Genomic DNA, 15,082 nt, shown 5'->3' with positions numbered 1-15,082 from the left:
CTCAAGGTATGTGTGATGGTTTGGGTGTTCCCCAACCCCTCACACTTAAGAAAATACCCAGACTAGACTCAGTTGGCTCTGGAAATATGAATGAAGCTATTTATTTACAGCTAGCACAATATACAAGCAGATATTTACAGTATGTACAGTTATATATGTAATACAGAAACACAACTCCCCTCCCAGAAACCTGAGTCCCCAGGAGGGGCTCTCAACCACCCCTACACCTTCCCCCTGCCCCTCTCAACCTTACCCCAGTTGGAAGGAAGAATAGAAGTTCGGCCAAGAGGTTAAGCAAAGTGGGTTAGGCCAAATGGAAGGTGAGGTTAGGGAGTATGATGTTGCTTGGCCAGCAGCCCAAGCGAGAGTGAGGGAAAAAAAATGGCAAGAATGTTATCTAAAGTTTCATTTCTTATTCAGCAAGACTGTGAGGAAGTAGACATCACCATTATTTTCCTTTCACAGCCTGTAATCTACTTCTTCTCACCAAAACATTCTAGCTAACTTCAAACAAAGCACAGTATGTGAAAGAATTCTAAAAACCTGCAGATTTAAATGCAACTGTAGGACATTGTCATTCTTGGCTCCTTTGCTTCAGAAATGCTTTTCTAATTTAATTATAAATTAAAACAGCATTATCACACAGTATCACAGTATCACCAAGGTATTTAACCATTTTAACTGATTATGTAATTTGTTATGGAATAAGCATATTGCAATTCCTAGCTGCATTTCCCTTTTTGCCAAAGTGCTTACCTCTGCAAAGGCTAATCTACATTTTCTTTGTATATATATTTTTTTTTCTTGTGGTTATAATGTTTTATTTTGGACTTTTTCTTTCTCTGCTTTGTAAAATTACATCTTCTAAGAGAAATACGTATTTCAGATAAGGAGACAGTGCATTGCACTGTTTACTTAGGCAGACTATGCACTAGAAGATTTTGTAGACACGTGTTACAAATTTGTATTGGCTGAGCCCAACTGTATGATGCTCAACAAGGTCAAATAATGAGTCCTGCATTTCAGTCACAAAAGCCCCACACAATGCTACAGGCTAAGGGATAAGTGGCTTGAAGGTTGCTTGGCAGAGAGGGATCTGGTTGGCAACTGACTGAACATGAGCCAGCAGTATGCTCAGCTGGCTGAGAAGGCCAACAGCATCCTGGCTTGCTTCATGAATAGTGTGGCCAGAGGGAACAGAGAAATGATCCTACTCTTGGTACTTTGCACTAGTGAGGCTGCACCTGGAATACTGTGTTCAGTTTTGGATCTCCTTACTACAGGAAGGGCGTTGAGATGCTAGAGCATGTCCAGAGAAGAGCAAGAAGAATAGTGAGGGATCTGGGACACAAATCTTTTAAGGAGCAGCTGTGAGAGCTAGGGTTGTTCAGCCTGGGAAAGAGGAGTCTGAAGGGAGACCACATTGCTCTTTAAAACTACCACAAATGAGGTTGTAAGTGAGGTGACAGCTGGCCTCTTCTCCCAGGTAACAAGGGATAGGGTGGGAGAAAATGGCCTCAAGTTCCATGACCTTGCCTGGCACTGAGGTCAGGCTGACAGGTCTGCAATTTTCCAGTTCCTCTCTGCAGCCCTCCTTGTGGATGGGCACCACATTGGCCAGCTTCCAGTCTTTAGGGACCTCTCCAGTGAGACAGGACAGTTGATAAGTGATGGAGAGTGGCTTGGCCAGCCCATCTTATCTCTTGGACTTGCGAGGATCACTTACTACTTCCTTCTGTATTACAGGGAGACTATACTGGTCCCTGACTCCATCTTCCAGCTCAGGAAGACAATTATCCTGGAGACTACCTGCCCCACTATTGAAGACTGAGGCAAAGAAGGTATTGAGCATCTCTGCCTTTTCCTCATCCTTTGTCACTATATTCCCCTCTCCATCTAATAAGAACTGGAGCTGCTTCTTGCCCCTTCTTTTGCCATTAATGTGCTTATAGAAACATTTTTTATTCTCCTTAACAGCCATGGCCTAAGTTCTAAATGGGCTTTTGCCTCTCATTTTTTTCCTACAAGACCTAGCAACATCCTTGAACTCTTCCTGGGTACCTCCCATTATTTCTAAGGGTGATACACTCTCTTTTTTATCTTTAATTCCTTCAGCAGCTCCTTGCCCACCCAGTCTGGCTGCCTCCTTCGTCGGTTCATCTTCCGGTACAATGGCACAGCTGCTCCTTTAGGAGTTCTTTCTTGAAGTAGGTCCAACCTTCCTGGACCCCTTTGTTTCCGAGGGCTGTTTCCCAAGGAACTTTCCAAGTTAGTTCCCTGGAGATGTTTAAAAGACCTTTGCATGAGGTGCTTAGGAGCATGGTCTAATAATTCTGTACAGGACAATGATAGGTTATGATTGATATTATCTTAAGATCTTTTTCAACCAGATGATGCTATGATTCTATAAAATAAACATTTTCTTGGATGTACTAGTAAATGTGCAGCTTTTTCCTATTCTTTTTGTATTGACCTCCAGTGATCATTCTGGTTAGTTTTCTAGTTTTGGAAATACATATAGTAGTTTGATTTCTCAGTATCATAGATGTATGTTTATTAGTTTTGTTTCAATGGGAATTTAAATACTTTTTCAGATATTAATGGCAGAACCTGATGGTATGAAAATCACAAGACATTCAGTGCTTTTGGAAAGAGCTGTGTGGTTTTGATGATTATGCATTTCTGGAGAAACTATTCTTGGTCATTTGATTTTATTAGTTTGTTCCTTGAGCTTCAGTCCTTTCAAAACCGTGAGATCAGTGCCACTTTTATTTTGAATAGACTCTTGTGTTTGACAATTAAACATGCTACAAACTGGGAAGATTTCTTAGTTTTTATCGAGACTGTAATGATGCTGTGACATTTTTAGTCATCTGATACTCAGTTCTTCTGTATCTATAGAAGGATTTGGTTTCCTAATATTTCTGTAACTACGCTGCTGCTATCTAAAGACTAAGTGTGTTTAGATGTTCTGTATTATTCATAGAATTGAGGATTTAATTTAGCTTCCTACCAATCCTTCATCACCAGTTTCTATTACAAAGTCTCTTACAGGCCACTCTAGGTATGATTTGAAATATAATGTTATAAGCATAAAATTACTATTTATAGTAATACTTCCTACATTTACTTTTTTTTTTTTTTTTTAATTTAAAAGGAAGAAGTACCAGCTAAGGCCTTGTTTAGGTAGTTGGAAGAATCCTTATAATTGCAGGCCCTGGTCATCCTCACAGAGTACTTTAACCACCATAGTATCTGCTGGAGGGACACCATAGAATAGCACAAGTAATTCAGGAGGTTACCAAAGTTTATTGGCAATGACTTACACTGACTGGATGACAGGGGAGATGCTATGCCGGTCTTTGTCCTTACAAGTAAAGAAAAACTGGTTGGCGATACAGGTTAGGGCAGTCTTGTCTGCAGCAATATGGGATAGTGGAGTTTAGGATACTGAGAGGAGGGAGCAAGGCAAATAACAGGATCATAAGTATGAACTTTAGAAGAGTAGATTCTGGGCTGTTTGGGGATATGCTTGGATCAATCTCTTAGGGTACACCTCTGGAGAGAGAAAGAACCTCCGGTGAGCCAGGACCTGCTGAGCCATCTGGACACCCACAAGTCAAGGACCAGTTGGGATCCATCCCAGGGTGCTGAGAGAGCTGGCAGCTGAGCTGGCCAAGCCACTCTCCATCATTTTCCAGCAGTCCTGGCTCACCGGAGAGGTCCCAGGAGACTGGAAAATGGCCAACGTGGTCCCCATCCACAAGAAGGGTCGGATGGAGGAACCTGGGAACTATAGACCTGTCAGTCTGACCTCAGTGCCAGGGAAACTGATGGAGCAGGTTATCTTGGGGGTGATAAGAGCACACCTAAGGGATGGCAAAGGGCTCAGGTCCAGCCAGCATGGGTTTAGGAAGGGCAGATCCTGCCTTTCTAACCTGATCTCCTTCTATGATCAGGTGAGCCGCTTGGTGGATGTGGGGAGGCCTGTGGATGTGGTCTATCTGGACTTCAGCAAGGCCTTTGACACTGTCCCCCACAGCAAACTGCTGGCTAAGCTGTCAGCCCATGGCTTGGATGGCAACACTCTGTGCTGGGTTAGGAACTGGCTGGAGGGACGGACCCAGAGAGTGGTGGTGAATGGTGCCACATCCAGCTGGCGGCTGTCACTAGTGGTGTCCCTCAGGGATCTGTGCTGGGCCCCATCCTCTTTAACATCTTCATAGATGACCTGGATGAGGGCATAGAGTCAGTCATCAGCAAGTTTGCAGATGACACCAAGCTGGGGGCAGATGTGACTGGGTTGGAAGGCAGAAGGGCTCTGCAGCGGGACCTTGACCGCCTGTACAGATGGGCAGAGTCCAATGGGATGGGGTTCAATAGCTCCAAGTGCAGGGTGCTGCACTTTGGCTACAACAACCCCATGCAGAGATACAGGCTGGGGTTGGAGTGGCTGGAGAGCAGCCAGACAGAGAGGGATCTGGGGGTACTGATTGATACCCGCCTGAACATGAGCCAGCAGTGTGCCCAGGTGGCCAAGAGAGCCAGTGGCATCCTGGCCTGCATCAGGAATGGTGTGGTCAGCAGGAGCAGGGAGGTCATTCTGCCCCTGTACTCTGCACTGGTTAGACCACACCTTGAGTACTGTGTTCAGTTCTGGGCCCCCCAGTTTAGGAAGGACATTGAGATGCTTGAGCGTGTCCAGAGAAGGGTGACGAGGCTGGTGAGGGGCCTTGAGCACAGGCCCTATGAGGAGAGGCTGAGGGAGCTGGGATTGTTTAGCCTGGAGAAGAGGAGGCTCAGGGGTGACCTTATTGCTGTCTACAACTGCCTGAAGGGAGGTTGTGGCGAGGAGGAGGTTGCTCTCTTCTCTCAGGTGGCCAGTGCCAGAACGAGAGGACACAGCCTCAGGCTGCACCAGGGGAGATTTAGGCTGGAGGTGAGGAGAAAGTTCTTCCCTGAGAGAGTCATTGGACACTGGAATGGGCTGCCTGGGGAGGTGGTGGAGTCGCCGTCCCTGGGGCACTTCAAGGCAAGGTTGGACGTGGCACTTGGTGCCATGGTCTGGCCTTGAGCCCTGTGGTAAAGGGTTGGACTTGATGATCTGTGAGGTCTCTTCCAACCCTGATGATACTGTGATACTGTGTAACCTGGACAACTGTTTCATTTTTCAGGGATCACGTTCAAGTTCAAAGATGATCCATCCTGATGTCAAGTCAGTCAGGCAAAGCTAGGAGGAGATCTTCAGGGAGAACCATTCACTCTTGACAAAACTCGAGTGTAAAAGGGAAATAAACTGTGAGCACGATCAAGTGACCCAGTGGCATGCAGGTCTGTCCAGGCTTGCAGGGATAGGGTTAGAGAAGCCATGCGCCGTCTGGATCAGCGTGCTGTTATAGCGTGATGGCCAACAAAAGGGTTTTCTATAGGTACATCATCAGCGAAAAGAAGACTAGGGGTAAATGAAGATCCACTACTGAGTTGGAATAGGGACCTAATGACACAGGGTATGAACAAGGGTAAAGTATTCAATGTTTTCTTTGCTTTCATCTTAACTGTTAAGGCTGGCCTGCAGAAATCCCAGATGCTGAGCTAGGTGGGAATGTCTGAAGCTATGAAGATTTACCCTCTGTAGAGGAGGATCATGCTAGGTAACATTTAGACAAACTAGATATCCACAAGTCCATTGAAGCTGATTAGATACATCCATGGGGACTGAAAAAGCTGGTCACACTCATGTGACACTACAGTCAATAATCCTTGAAAGATCATGGTGGTCATGGGAAACACTAGAGGGCTGAAAGAAAGCAGAGGAAGCCCATATCTTAAATGAGTGTAAGAGGGAGGAATTTGGAAAGTTAAAGGTGAATCATCCCTACCTTGCTCCCTGAGAAGCTGATGCAGCAACTAAACCTGAAAAATGCTTCCAAACACATGAGGCTAGGAGGTCACTGAGGAGTAGTCAACACAGATTTGTGAAAGGGACTCAATTACCTTCTATGATGGCATGACTAGCAGTCATGAAAGTTAAAATAATAGGTTTAATTTATTAAACAGGACATGGAGGGAGAGAGGGATAAAGTCATCAGGCTTCCATGTGGCAAGGTGTGGGAGGATGCACCAGTGTGGGAGCAATGGGGGACTAGAAAGGGCTCTTAACCTGCTGCCCAGAAGTATGCTGGGCATGCAGTCCAAGTCTTGCAGAGGTGAACCAGACCCCCTTCAGGGGTAGCTGCCAATAGGAAAACATCACGTGGTAGTGATAACTTGAGGGGTAGAGATAGGTTGATAGCTACAGAGGTGCCTGAGCATGGGCAGGTGGGATCTAAAGGAGAGACAGACCAAGGGAGAAAGGGTGGGGGAGTGGCTCTGTATATTAGGGATGCTCTGGATGTCATGGAGGTAGAAATCAAGGATGATCAAGTTGAGTCATTATGGGTGAGACTTAAGGCGAAGGCCAACAAGGCTGATATCCTGGTTGGAGTCTGTTACAGACCACCCAACCAGGAAGAAAAGGTTGATTTATTACTCTTTAAACAACTGGAGGCTGCCTCAAGATCACCTGCCCTTGTTCTGGTGGGCAACTTTAACCTACCAGACATCTGCTGGGACTTAAACACTGCAGAGAAGAAGCAGTCTAGAAGGTTTCTGCAATGTGTGGAAGACAACTTCCTATCCCAGCTGTTACGTGAGCCTACCAGGGGGGCAGCCCTGCTCGACCTGCTGCTCACAAATAGAGAGGGGCTGGTAGGGGATGTGGTGGTTGGAGGCTGCCTGGGGTCCAATGACCATGAAATTACTGAGTTTTCAATCCATGGAGAAACCAGGAGGGGCATTAACACAACCTCCACGCTGGACTTCCGAAGGACAGACTTCAGCCTATTTAAGGAACTAACTCAGAAAGTTCCTTGGGAAAAAGCCCTTAGAAACAAAGGGGTCCAGGAAGGTTGGACCTACTTCAAGAAAGAACTCCTGAAGGCACAGGAGCAGGCAGTGCCACTGAGCCGGAAGATGAGCCAACGAGAGAGGCAGCCAGACTGGATGGGCAGGGAGCTGCTGAAGGAATTAAAGATTAAAAAGAGAGTGTATCACCTTTGGAAAAGAGGGGAGGTGTCCCAGGAGAAGTTCAAGGAAGTTGCTAGGTCTTGTAGAGGAAAAATTAGAGAGGCAAAAGCCCACTTGGAGCTTAGGCTGGCCACGGCTGCCAAGGAAAATAAAAAGTGTTTCTTTAAATATATGAATGGCAAGAGAAGGGCCAAGGACAACCTCCAGTCCTTGTTAGATAGAGAGGGGAACATAGTGACAAAGGATGAGGAAAAGGCAGAGGTGCTTAACACCTTCTTTGCCTCAATCTTCACTAGTGGGACAGGTTGTCTCCAGGACAGCTGGACTCCTGAAGAGGTGGATGGAGTCAGGGACCAGTACAGTCCCCCTGTAATCCATGAGGAAGCAGTAAGGGACCTGCTGAGACACTTGGATCCTCACAAGTCCATGGGACCGGATGGGATCCACCCTAGGGTGCTGAGAGAGCTGGCAGCTGAGCTGGCCAAGCCACTCTCCATCATTTATCAGCAGTCCTGGCTCACTGGAGAGGTCCCTGAAGACTGGAAACTGGCCAATGTGATACCCATACACAAGAAGGGTTGTAAGGAGGAGCCAGAAAACTACAGACCTGTGAGTCTGACCTCAGTGCCAGGCAAGGTGATGGAACAGGTCATCTTGGGTGCCATCACAAAGCACCTACAGGATGGCCAAGGGATCAGGCCCAGCCAGCACGGGTTTAGGAAGGGCAGGTCCTGCCTCACCAACCTGATCTCCTTTTATGATCAGGTTCCCTGCCTGGTGAATGTGGGGCAGGCTGTGGATGTAGTCTACTTGGACTTCAGCAAAGCCTTTGACACTGTCTGCCACATGAAGCTCCTAGCCAAGCTGGCAGCTCATGGTTTGGACAGATTCACTCTGTGCTGGATCAAGAACTGGCTGGATGGCAGAGCCCAGAGAGTGGTGGTGAATGGTGCCACATCCAGTTGGCAGCTGTCACTAGTGGTGTTCCCCAGGGATCAGTGCTGGGCCCAGTCCTGTTCAATATCTTTATTGATGCTCTGGACAAGGGGATTGAGTCCAGCATCAGTAAGTTTGCAGATGACACCAAGCTAGGAGCAGGTGTTGATCTGTTGGAAGGTAGGAGAGCCCTGCAGAGGGACCTGGCCAGGCTGGATGGGTGGGCAGAGGCCAATGGGATGAGATTGAACAAGGCCAAGTGCAGGGTTCTGCACTTTGGCCACAACAACCCCAAACAGCGCTAAAGGCTGGGGACAGAGTGGCTGGAAAGTAGCCAGGAAGAAAGGGACCTGGGGGAGCTGATAGATAGTAGCTGAAGATGAGCCAGCAGTGTGCCCAGGTGGCCAAGAGAGCAATGGCGTCCTGGCCTGCATCAGGAACAGTGTGGCCAGTAGGACAGGGGAGGTTATTCTTGCCCTGTACTCAGCACTGGTCAGACCCCACCTTGAGTGCTGTGTCCAGTTCTGGGCTCCTCAATTCAAGAAGGATGTTGAGGTGCTGAAACATGTCCAGAGAAGGGCGACAAAGCTGGTGAGGGGCCTGGAGCACAAACCCTATGAGGAGAGGCTGAGGGAGCTGGGGGTGTTTAGCCTGGAGAAGAGGAGGCTCAGGGATGACCTTATTGCTGTCTACAACTACCTGAAGGCACATTGTAGCCAGGTGGGGGGTGGCCTCTTCTCCCAGGTAACCAGCAATAGAACAAGGGGACACAGTCTCAAGTTGTGCCAGGGTAGGTATAGGCTGGATGTGAGGAGGAAGTTGTTCACAGAGAGAGTGATTGGCATTGGAATGGGCTGCCTAGGGAGGTGGTGGAGGCACCGTCCCAGGGGGTCTTCAGTAAAAGTCTGGATGAGGCACTTAGTGCCATGGTCTAGTTGACTGGCTAGGGCTGGGTGATAGGTTGGACTGGATGATCTTGGAGGTCTCTTCCAACCTGGTTGATTCTATGATTCTAAGTAAGAAAAATAATGGATTCAAATTTATGCCTCATTTCACTGAAACAGATGTATTAATTCTTAAAGAAATAGTTATAAAAGATGGCACTAATAACTTAATAATACCAGTGAAAGCTGTTTAGTGTTTGTCATGAACAGTGCTGGGGAAAAAATGCTATTGAACTTTTGAAACTTATCTTGGTTTTCGTTAAATTGTTGGGGGCTTCACATTGGATTAAAATTTTGCTCTATGAATGGTTGTACTCTCTTGATTTTTGTTCATGCTGATAGAGAGAGTAAGTGTCATTATTCTTGCTTTAGAGGGGAAAAATACGTATGGTCTCCTAAATTATTTTCATAGTGGAACTATGCCCTAAATTACTAAAGAGAGAGTTATTCTTTCAAAGGCTAGTTGAGTGAACCTTTACAGATTTCTCAAGTTACTATCTCAAATTCATTTCAGCTAGAATTTGTTCTCATACAAGACGCAAGAGAATAAAGCTTTCTTTTAATAATAACACCACTTTTTGTCCATTCTGTATTAATAAACAATGAGGTCTTCCTTACTAAATTTGCTTCAAAAGAGAGAGACAAATATAATAGACATTTTGTAGGAGTGATTGACTACTTGCAGCTTTTCAGGATTCTCTATCTTGCATAATCCATTGAAATAGCACTTGCATTAAAGGTTTTGCATGGCTTGTGAAGGTTAGGTACCAAAATTGCCTTCTGAACAGTGAAGTAGGAATCAGCTCAGGAGCTATGGCACTTCTCATCCTTTTTCACTCTAGTTGTAAAATTTGTTGTAAGGACTTGTTCTGTAGTACTTAAATTTTTCCAAACCGAAGTGAGATGTAGTCAAGTAATTCCTAGGAACTGATATCTTAACTTTTTGCTGAATGTTTGTGTCTGGTGATGTGTGTCAGGGAGTATTACTATGTGTGGGTTTGTTTTTTTTTTAACCTAGAATGGCATTTTCAGCACAATTCAAGCTATGGATGATGTACTGTCAAGTTTTATGTGGCAGATTACTGTAATTGCCCTTCAGAGAAGGTACTTACTTGCAAAGTCCTGCCGGAAGACTTAATTGAATAGAGGGATGTCAGTAAAGGAAGTCAGATGGTCATGACAAGCAACCATTGTGCACATTTCTGCAACAGTTCCAAAGCTTGCACTGCTTTGAAACCTACAATAAAATTTCAGATTTATCACTTGCAGTACAAGATATTTTTGAAAAATTGACCAATTGGCCCAAACTGTATATTCTCTGAGAGAAGAGAAATGGGAGGCATGTGCAATGCAAGTAGTTAGCTTTGACTAATTGAAGATTAATACCATCTTGCAATGGTAAGATCATGTTGTGCTTAAGTTTAAGGTTAAGTACCATTACAAGTAATTTATCCTCAGTAAAACTCTGCAGGTTTATTAAATCAGTGTTAAGCAAAACCTTGGAATGGTAGGGGCTGGAAGTGATCTCTGGAGATTATCTAGTGCAAGGCCCCTTCTAAAGGAAGTTGGCTTAGAAGTGCGTTCAGGTGGGTTTTGAACGTTTCTAGAGAAGGAGGCTGCACAACCTTTTTGGCTTGTCTGTTTCAATGCGCCATCAGCCTCAAAGGAAAGAAATTGTAGTAGGAGGATAATGGGGAATGGACTGAAGATGGAAGAAGGTAGATGTAGACTGGATACTTCACAATGAGGGTGATGAGACACAGGAACAGGTTGCCCAGGGAAATTGTGGATGGCTTCTCTTTGGAATTGGTCATGGCCAGGTTGGATGGGAAATAAAAGAACCTGGTCTAGTGGAAGTTATCCCTGCCCATGGCAGGGAGGTTGGAACTAGGTCCTTTCCAACCCAAACCACTCTGTGGTGCTATGTTTCTTGTCATTATTTTTGATGATTTTAAAAAAGACAGTTCCCAATGGATATGTTAAGATGCCCATTTCTTTTTGAAGGATGCATTTTAAAAGTCTCTGGTGGTCTGTGTTGGGTTTGGTTCCATGTTTGGTATTCTTTTTACTTAGAGTAAAAGGGATTTTAATTTTTTTTATTTTAAAAAAGACTGTTCAGTTATAATGGTCTCTAAAATAATACACAGGCAGGATTAGAAGGCATAGGTTAGCTTTGAGAAACAAGCAAACTCAAGTGTAGATTTATTTTTTTGCGGAATTGAGTGTGATTTCTGGTTTATTGATGCACTTTTACCTTTTTTATGATTTTTTTTTCCCAGTTGTATGTGCTTGTGGTGTGTGGTGATGTGTTAATTGCAACTTATTTGCTCTAAGTTTAATGTGATGAACTTCAGGGAGAATTTTTTGTTTTCTTACTGTCAATGTCAAGATAAATGTCATGTGCAATTTTCCTTGGTGTCTTACTAATCTAAGGTTCATTACTTTCATTTTAAAGAAAAATTGAGTAAATGTCTATTTTTAGAGAAGGAAGTGAAAAGAATAGAATATTTGCAATTATTGAACATACTAATTTTCTTAATGTAACGTTGTTACTCAGTAGATTGTTTACACTTCTCTTTTTTTTTTTTTTTTTAATTAGGGAGTTTCACTTTTTGAGTGATAACATTCTCAGTTTAACAAAGTGTCACCTAAATGATTGAGTTGGTTTTGGATTATTTTTTACAAGAGCACATTAATTACCATAGCAAGTCTTGTAGCTATATGCCAAGTACATTAAGAACTACTGCCAAAGAAATAAAAATGAAGTCAGAATATCATGATGGGGGTTGGTGTTGGTTTTGTTTGTTTGGTAGGCTTTTTGTTTTGTTGGTTGTAGGTGTCCAGAGAAGGGTGACGAGGCTGGTGAGAGACCTCGAGCACAAGCCCTACAAGGAGAGGCTGAGGGAGCTGGGGTTGTTTAGCCTGGAGAAGAGGAGGCTCAGGGGTGACCTTATTGCTGTCTACAACTACCTGAAGGGTGGTTGTGGCCAGGAGGAGGTTGCTCTCTTCACTCAGGTGGCCAGCACCAGAACAAGAGGACACAGCCTCAGGCTACACCAGGGGAAATTTAGGCTGGAGGTGAGGAGAAAGTTCTTCACTGAGAGAGTCATTGGACACTGGAATGGGCTGCCCGGGGAGGTGGTGGAGTCGCTGTCCCTGGAGCTGTTCAAGGCAAGGTTGGACGTGGCACTTGGTGCCATGGTCTAGCCTTGAGCTCTGTGGTAAAGAGTTGGACTTGATGATCTGTGAGGTCTCTTCCAACCCTGATGATACTGTGATACTGTATTGTTGGTTGTTTTGTTGGGTTGTTTTTTTTTGGGGGGGGGGGGGGGATTGGGCTCTTTTCATTGCTTGCTTGGTTGTGGGTTTTTCTGTTTTGTTTGGTTGGTGTTTATTTTGGGTGCTTTTTTTTTAATTCCACTCCCCACAGTTTCTGGGAACCTGATGTTGGTGTCCCTCCTTGAGCAGAAGGTTGGACAAGATAACCTTCAGACGTCACTTCCCACCTCAACCATTCTGTGATTTGGGGGATAAAAATATTGAGATATGCAAAACTGTGGATGCATGAGCACAGTAGTAGTCCTCTATTCCTGCCTCTTGCTGTAAAGGGTGGGGGGTGTGGTAAAGAAAAGAGAAGGAAAAAAGTGTGTATGCAGTGTCTTTGCTATTTGTTGTGGACCATCTGCCTTATTGTTACTAAAAGGCATTGTTTAGTTGTAGTGTTAGCTTGGTGGTAATTTTTAGTCCTGTCAAATTTAAAGTGACTTCTTTTCTGCTGTTCTTTGCCTGGCTTACTGAAAAGGAGAGCTCTACAGAAATATCTACATGAGCAGACCATGTTTTGTGAAGGAATGGGATTAATAAAAAAATCCTATACATGAGGAAAGATACAAAGCAATTGGAGCAGAAGAAAAGGAGGTCAGGAAACAGTAAGTTTGTGTGTTATGCCGTCAGTTTTGCAAAGTGTAGCTTTGTACTCACTTGTGCTTGTGCTTGGAGCTAGCAGAAATCCAGTTCCATAAGGAGGAAGGAATCTCAGGTGTAGTTGCTGATGGCACTTATTTAAACTCATTCTCCCTCCTTCTTTTTCTGTAGTCTCTATACATTCACATGCAAATATGTGTGCCCAATGTCTGAGGAATTGAACTGCAGCTTTTTCTAGTTCTGTGATTTGGCCTCATCCTTGGGAGTTGTGGAAGACAACAGGGAAAACGTAGATGTAAAGGAGCACAACAAAACCAGACTAGAATACAAAGACATGAAATTAAAAATAAAAGATCTTACATGTGGGGAAAGGGAAGGAAAGGATTACCTCTTTGGTTGTTGATCACATTAGTTTTATAGACTGTTCTGTAAGCTCTTTGGCCTTCTCTGTCTCATGTACCTTCTGGAACTACTCTGGAAAGGGGAGGTAGCTGTTATAGAAGGATTGTGTTCTGTATTTTTCTTAAAGTCTTAAATGAAAATTTTAGTACAGTTTCCCAAGTTTCTTAGTTGCTTTATGTCATGGATTATGATTCTGGTTTGCTCTTTAACATGAAAATAAAATCTACTGTTAATCACCCACAGTCTAATCTCTTTACATGATCTACAATGTTTTGACCTGGTCTCTACTGGTATGGTTTGGTTTTGGTTATTATTCTCCATCTGGATTGGCAATGGTTCACTGTCCCTGGAGGTGTTCAGGAAAAGCCTGTCTGAGGCACTTAGTGCCATGGTCTAGTTGACTGGATGGGGCTGGGTGCTAGGTTGGACTGGATGATCTTGGAGGTCTCTTCCAACCTTGTTGATTCTATGATTCATTCTTGACATATGAGTAGTGAATCTTCTGTTGTATTTGTTGTACCCACCTTTATTCCAGTTTGCACTGGAAGTTGCAACAGAAATTTGGAAACTTGGATTTTTCCCTGTGTCAGGGCTCATTAATAACTTTGAGGGTGTGGGTTTGGGGTTTTTTTTAGCTCTAATCATGGTTTCCTTTGTGTGTTGTTGAATTGATTTTGCTTCAAAAGCTTAGCTGACTATAATGTATATGAAGAAAGGCCTTTAGTGACCAAACACTGTGTGCAGTTGGGAAAAAAAGAGTTTCTTGGCTGATCAGTGATACTATTTTACATAACTGTTGCTAGTATCTTTCCTTAGAATGTTACTAAGAATGGTAATTTACTAGGAAGATTTTTGGTTTTAATACTGTAAATGAAAGACACTAACCATACTTGTGCAGTGACGAAATTGTGAAGATTTTAATTGATTTTGGAAGTCCAAAATGAGGCAAAAATTGTGTGACTGGAAGATGTGCAAAATCAGCTACTACCTCAATAGGTTTATACCCAGTTTTGTACAAGGCTAGAAATGCAAGATTAAAAGTTGGCATAGACTACTGAATGAAGAAGGTTTTTGGTTCAATGCTTAGTCACTGAGTTTTTTGTGTGGTTAATTATAGAATGAAAAGTCTTTAAAATACAAGTAAATGTCAGTACACAGCTGTTTCTAGGAAAGACCAGCACCACTAACACGTTCAAGTAGAAGTGGAAAGAGACAAAGCTGCTGTTTCTGCTCTCATAACCTGTCACTAGTGTTTTGTTACTGCTCCTGCTCTCCAACATATCTTAGTTTTTTTCTTTCAGTAAAATGACCCATTCCTCATCCTTAATATGAAAGAAGAATAAGGGTAGAAGAAGAAAATAGGATATTTATTGCTTAAAAAGATGGAAAAGAAACAGTAAAATTTCCTAAACAACAGGATTCTTCCTGGCAAAAGTTTTAGCAGCTTTATTTTGCAGAACTGGTGAACAGAATTATTCTACTATGATATTTCATAAGGCAATGGACTTTGCAGGTGACACCATGTTGGGTGGGAGTGTTGATTTGTTTGAGAGTAGAAAGACTTTTCAGAGGGATCTGTACAGGATGTATTAATGGCCAAGATCACTTGTGTGAAGTCTAACAAGGCCAAGTGTGGGACTCTGTACTTGTGTCACAACACAAGAAACATTTACATGCTTGGGGCAGAGTGTCTGGAGAGGTGCCTGGCTGAAAAAGACCTGGAGATCCTGGCAGATAGTCATCTGAACATGAGCCAGCAATGTGCTTAGGTGCCTAAGAATGGTAACAGCATCCTGGCCTGTATCAGAAAT

General features: G+C 43.8%; 1 protein-coding gene across 7 annotated transcripts in view; it reads left to right on the top strand.

The window, feature by feature from the left end:
* NIPBL (NIPBL cohesin loading factor) overlaps positions 1-15,082 on the top strand; it is a 167,857-nt gene that overhangs the window by 37,508 nt on the left and 115,267 nt on the right. For 4 of the 7 annotated variants that reach the window (XM_064140658.1, XM_064140656.1, XM_064140652.1 and 1 more), the window contains exon 2: positions 1,747-1,841. The exons of 2 other annotated variants lie outside the window; for them this stretch is intronic. The gene's annotated coding sequence lies outside the window, so the exon portion shown is untranslated. Of the gene's footprint in view, positions 1-1,746; positions 1,842-12,530; positions 12,875-15,082 lie in introns of those variants that run through there. One more of the 7 variants, XM_064140654.1, reaches the window with a different exon arrangement.

The sequence above is a fragment of the Pogoniulus pusillus genome, chromosome Z (genome assembly GCF_015220805.1).
Source record: "Pogoniulus pusillus isolate bPogPus1 chromosome Z, bPogPus1.pri, whole genome shotgun sequence".
Taxonomy (NCBI): Eukaryota; Metazoa; Chordata; class Aves; order Piciformes; family Lybiidae; genus Pogoniulus; species Pogoniulus pusillus.
Note: the sequence above shows the minus strand (reverse complement) of the source record. Positions and strands in the feature narration are given on the sequence as shown.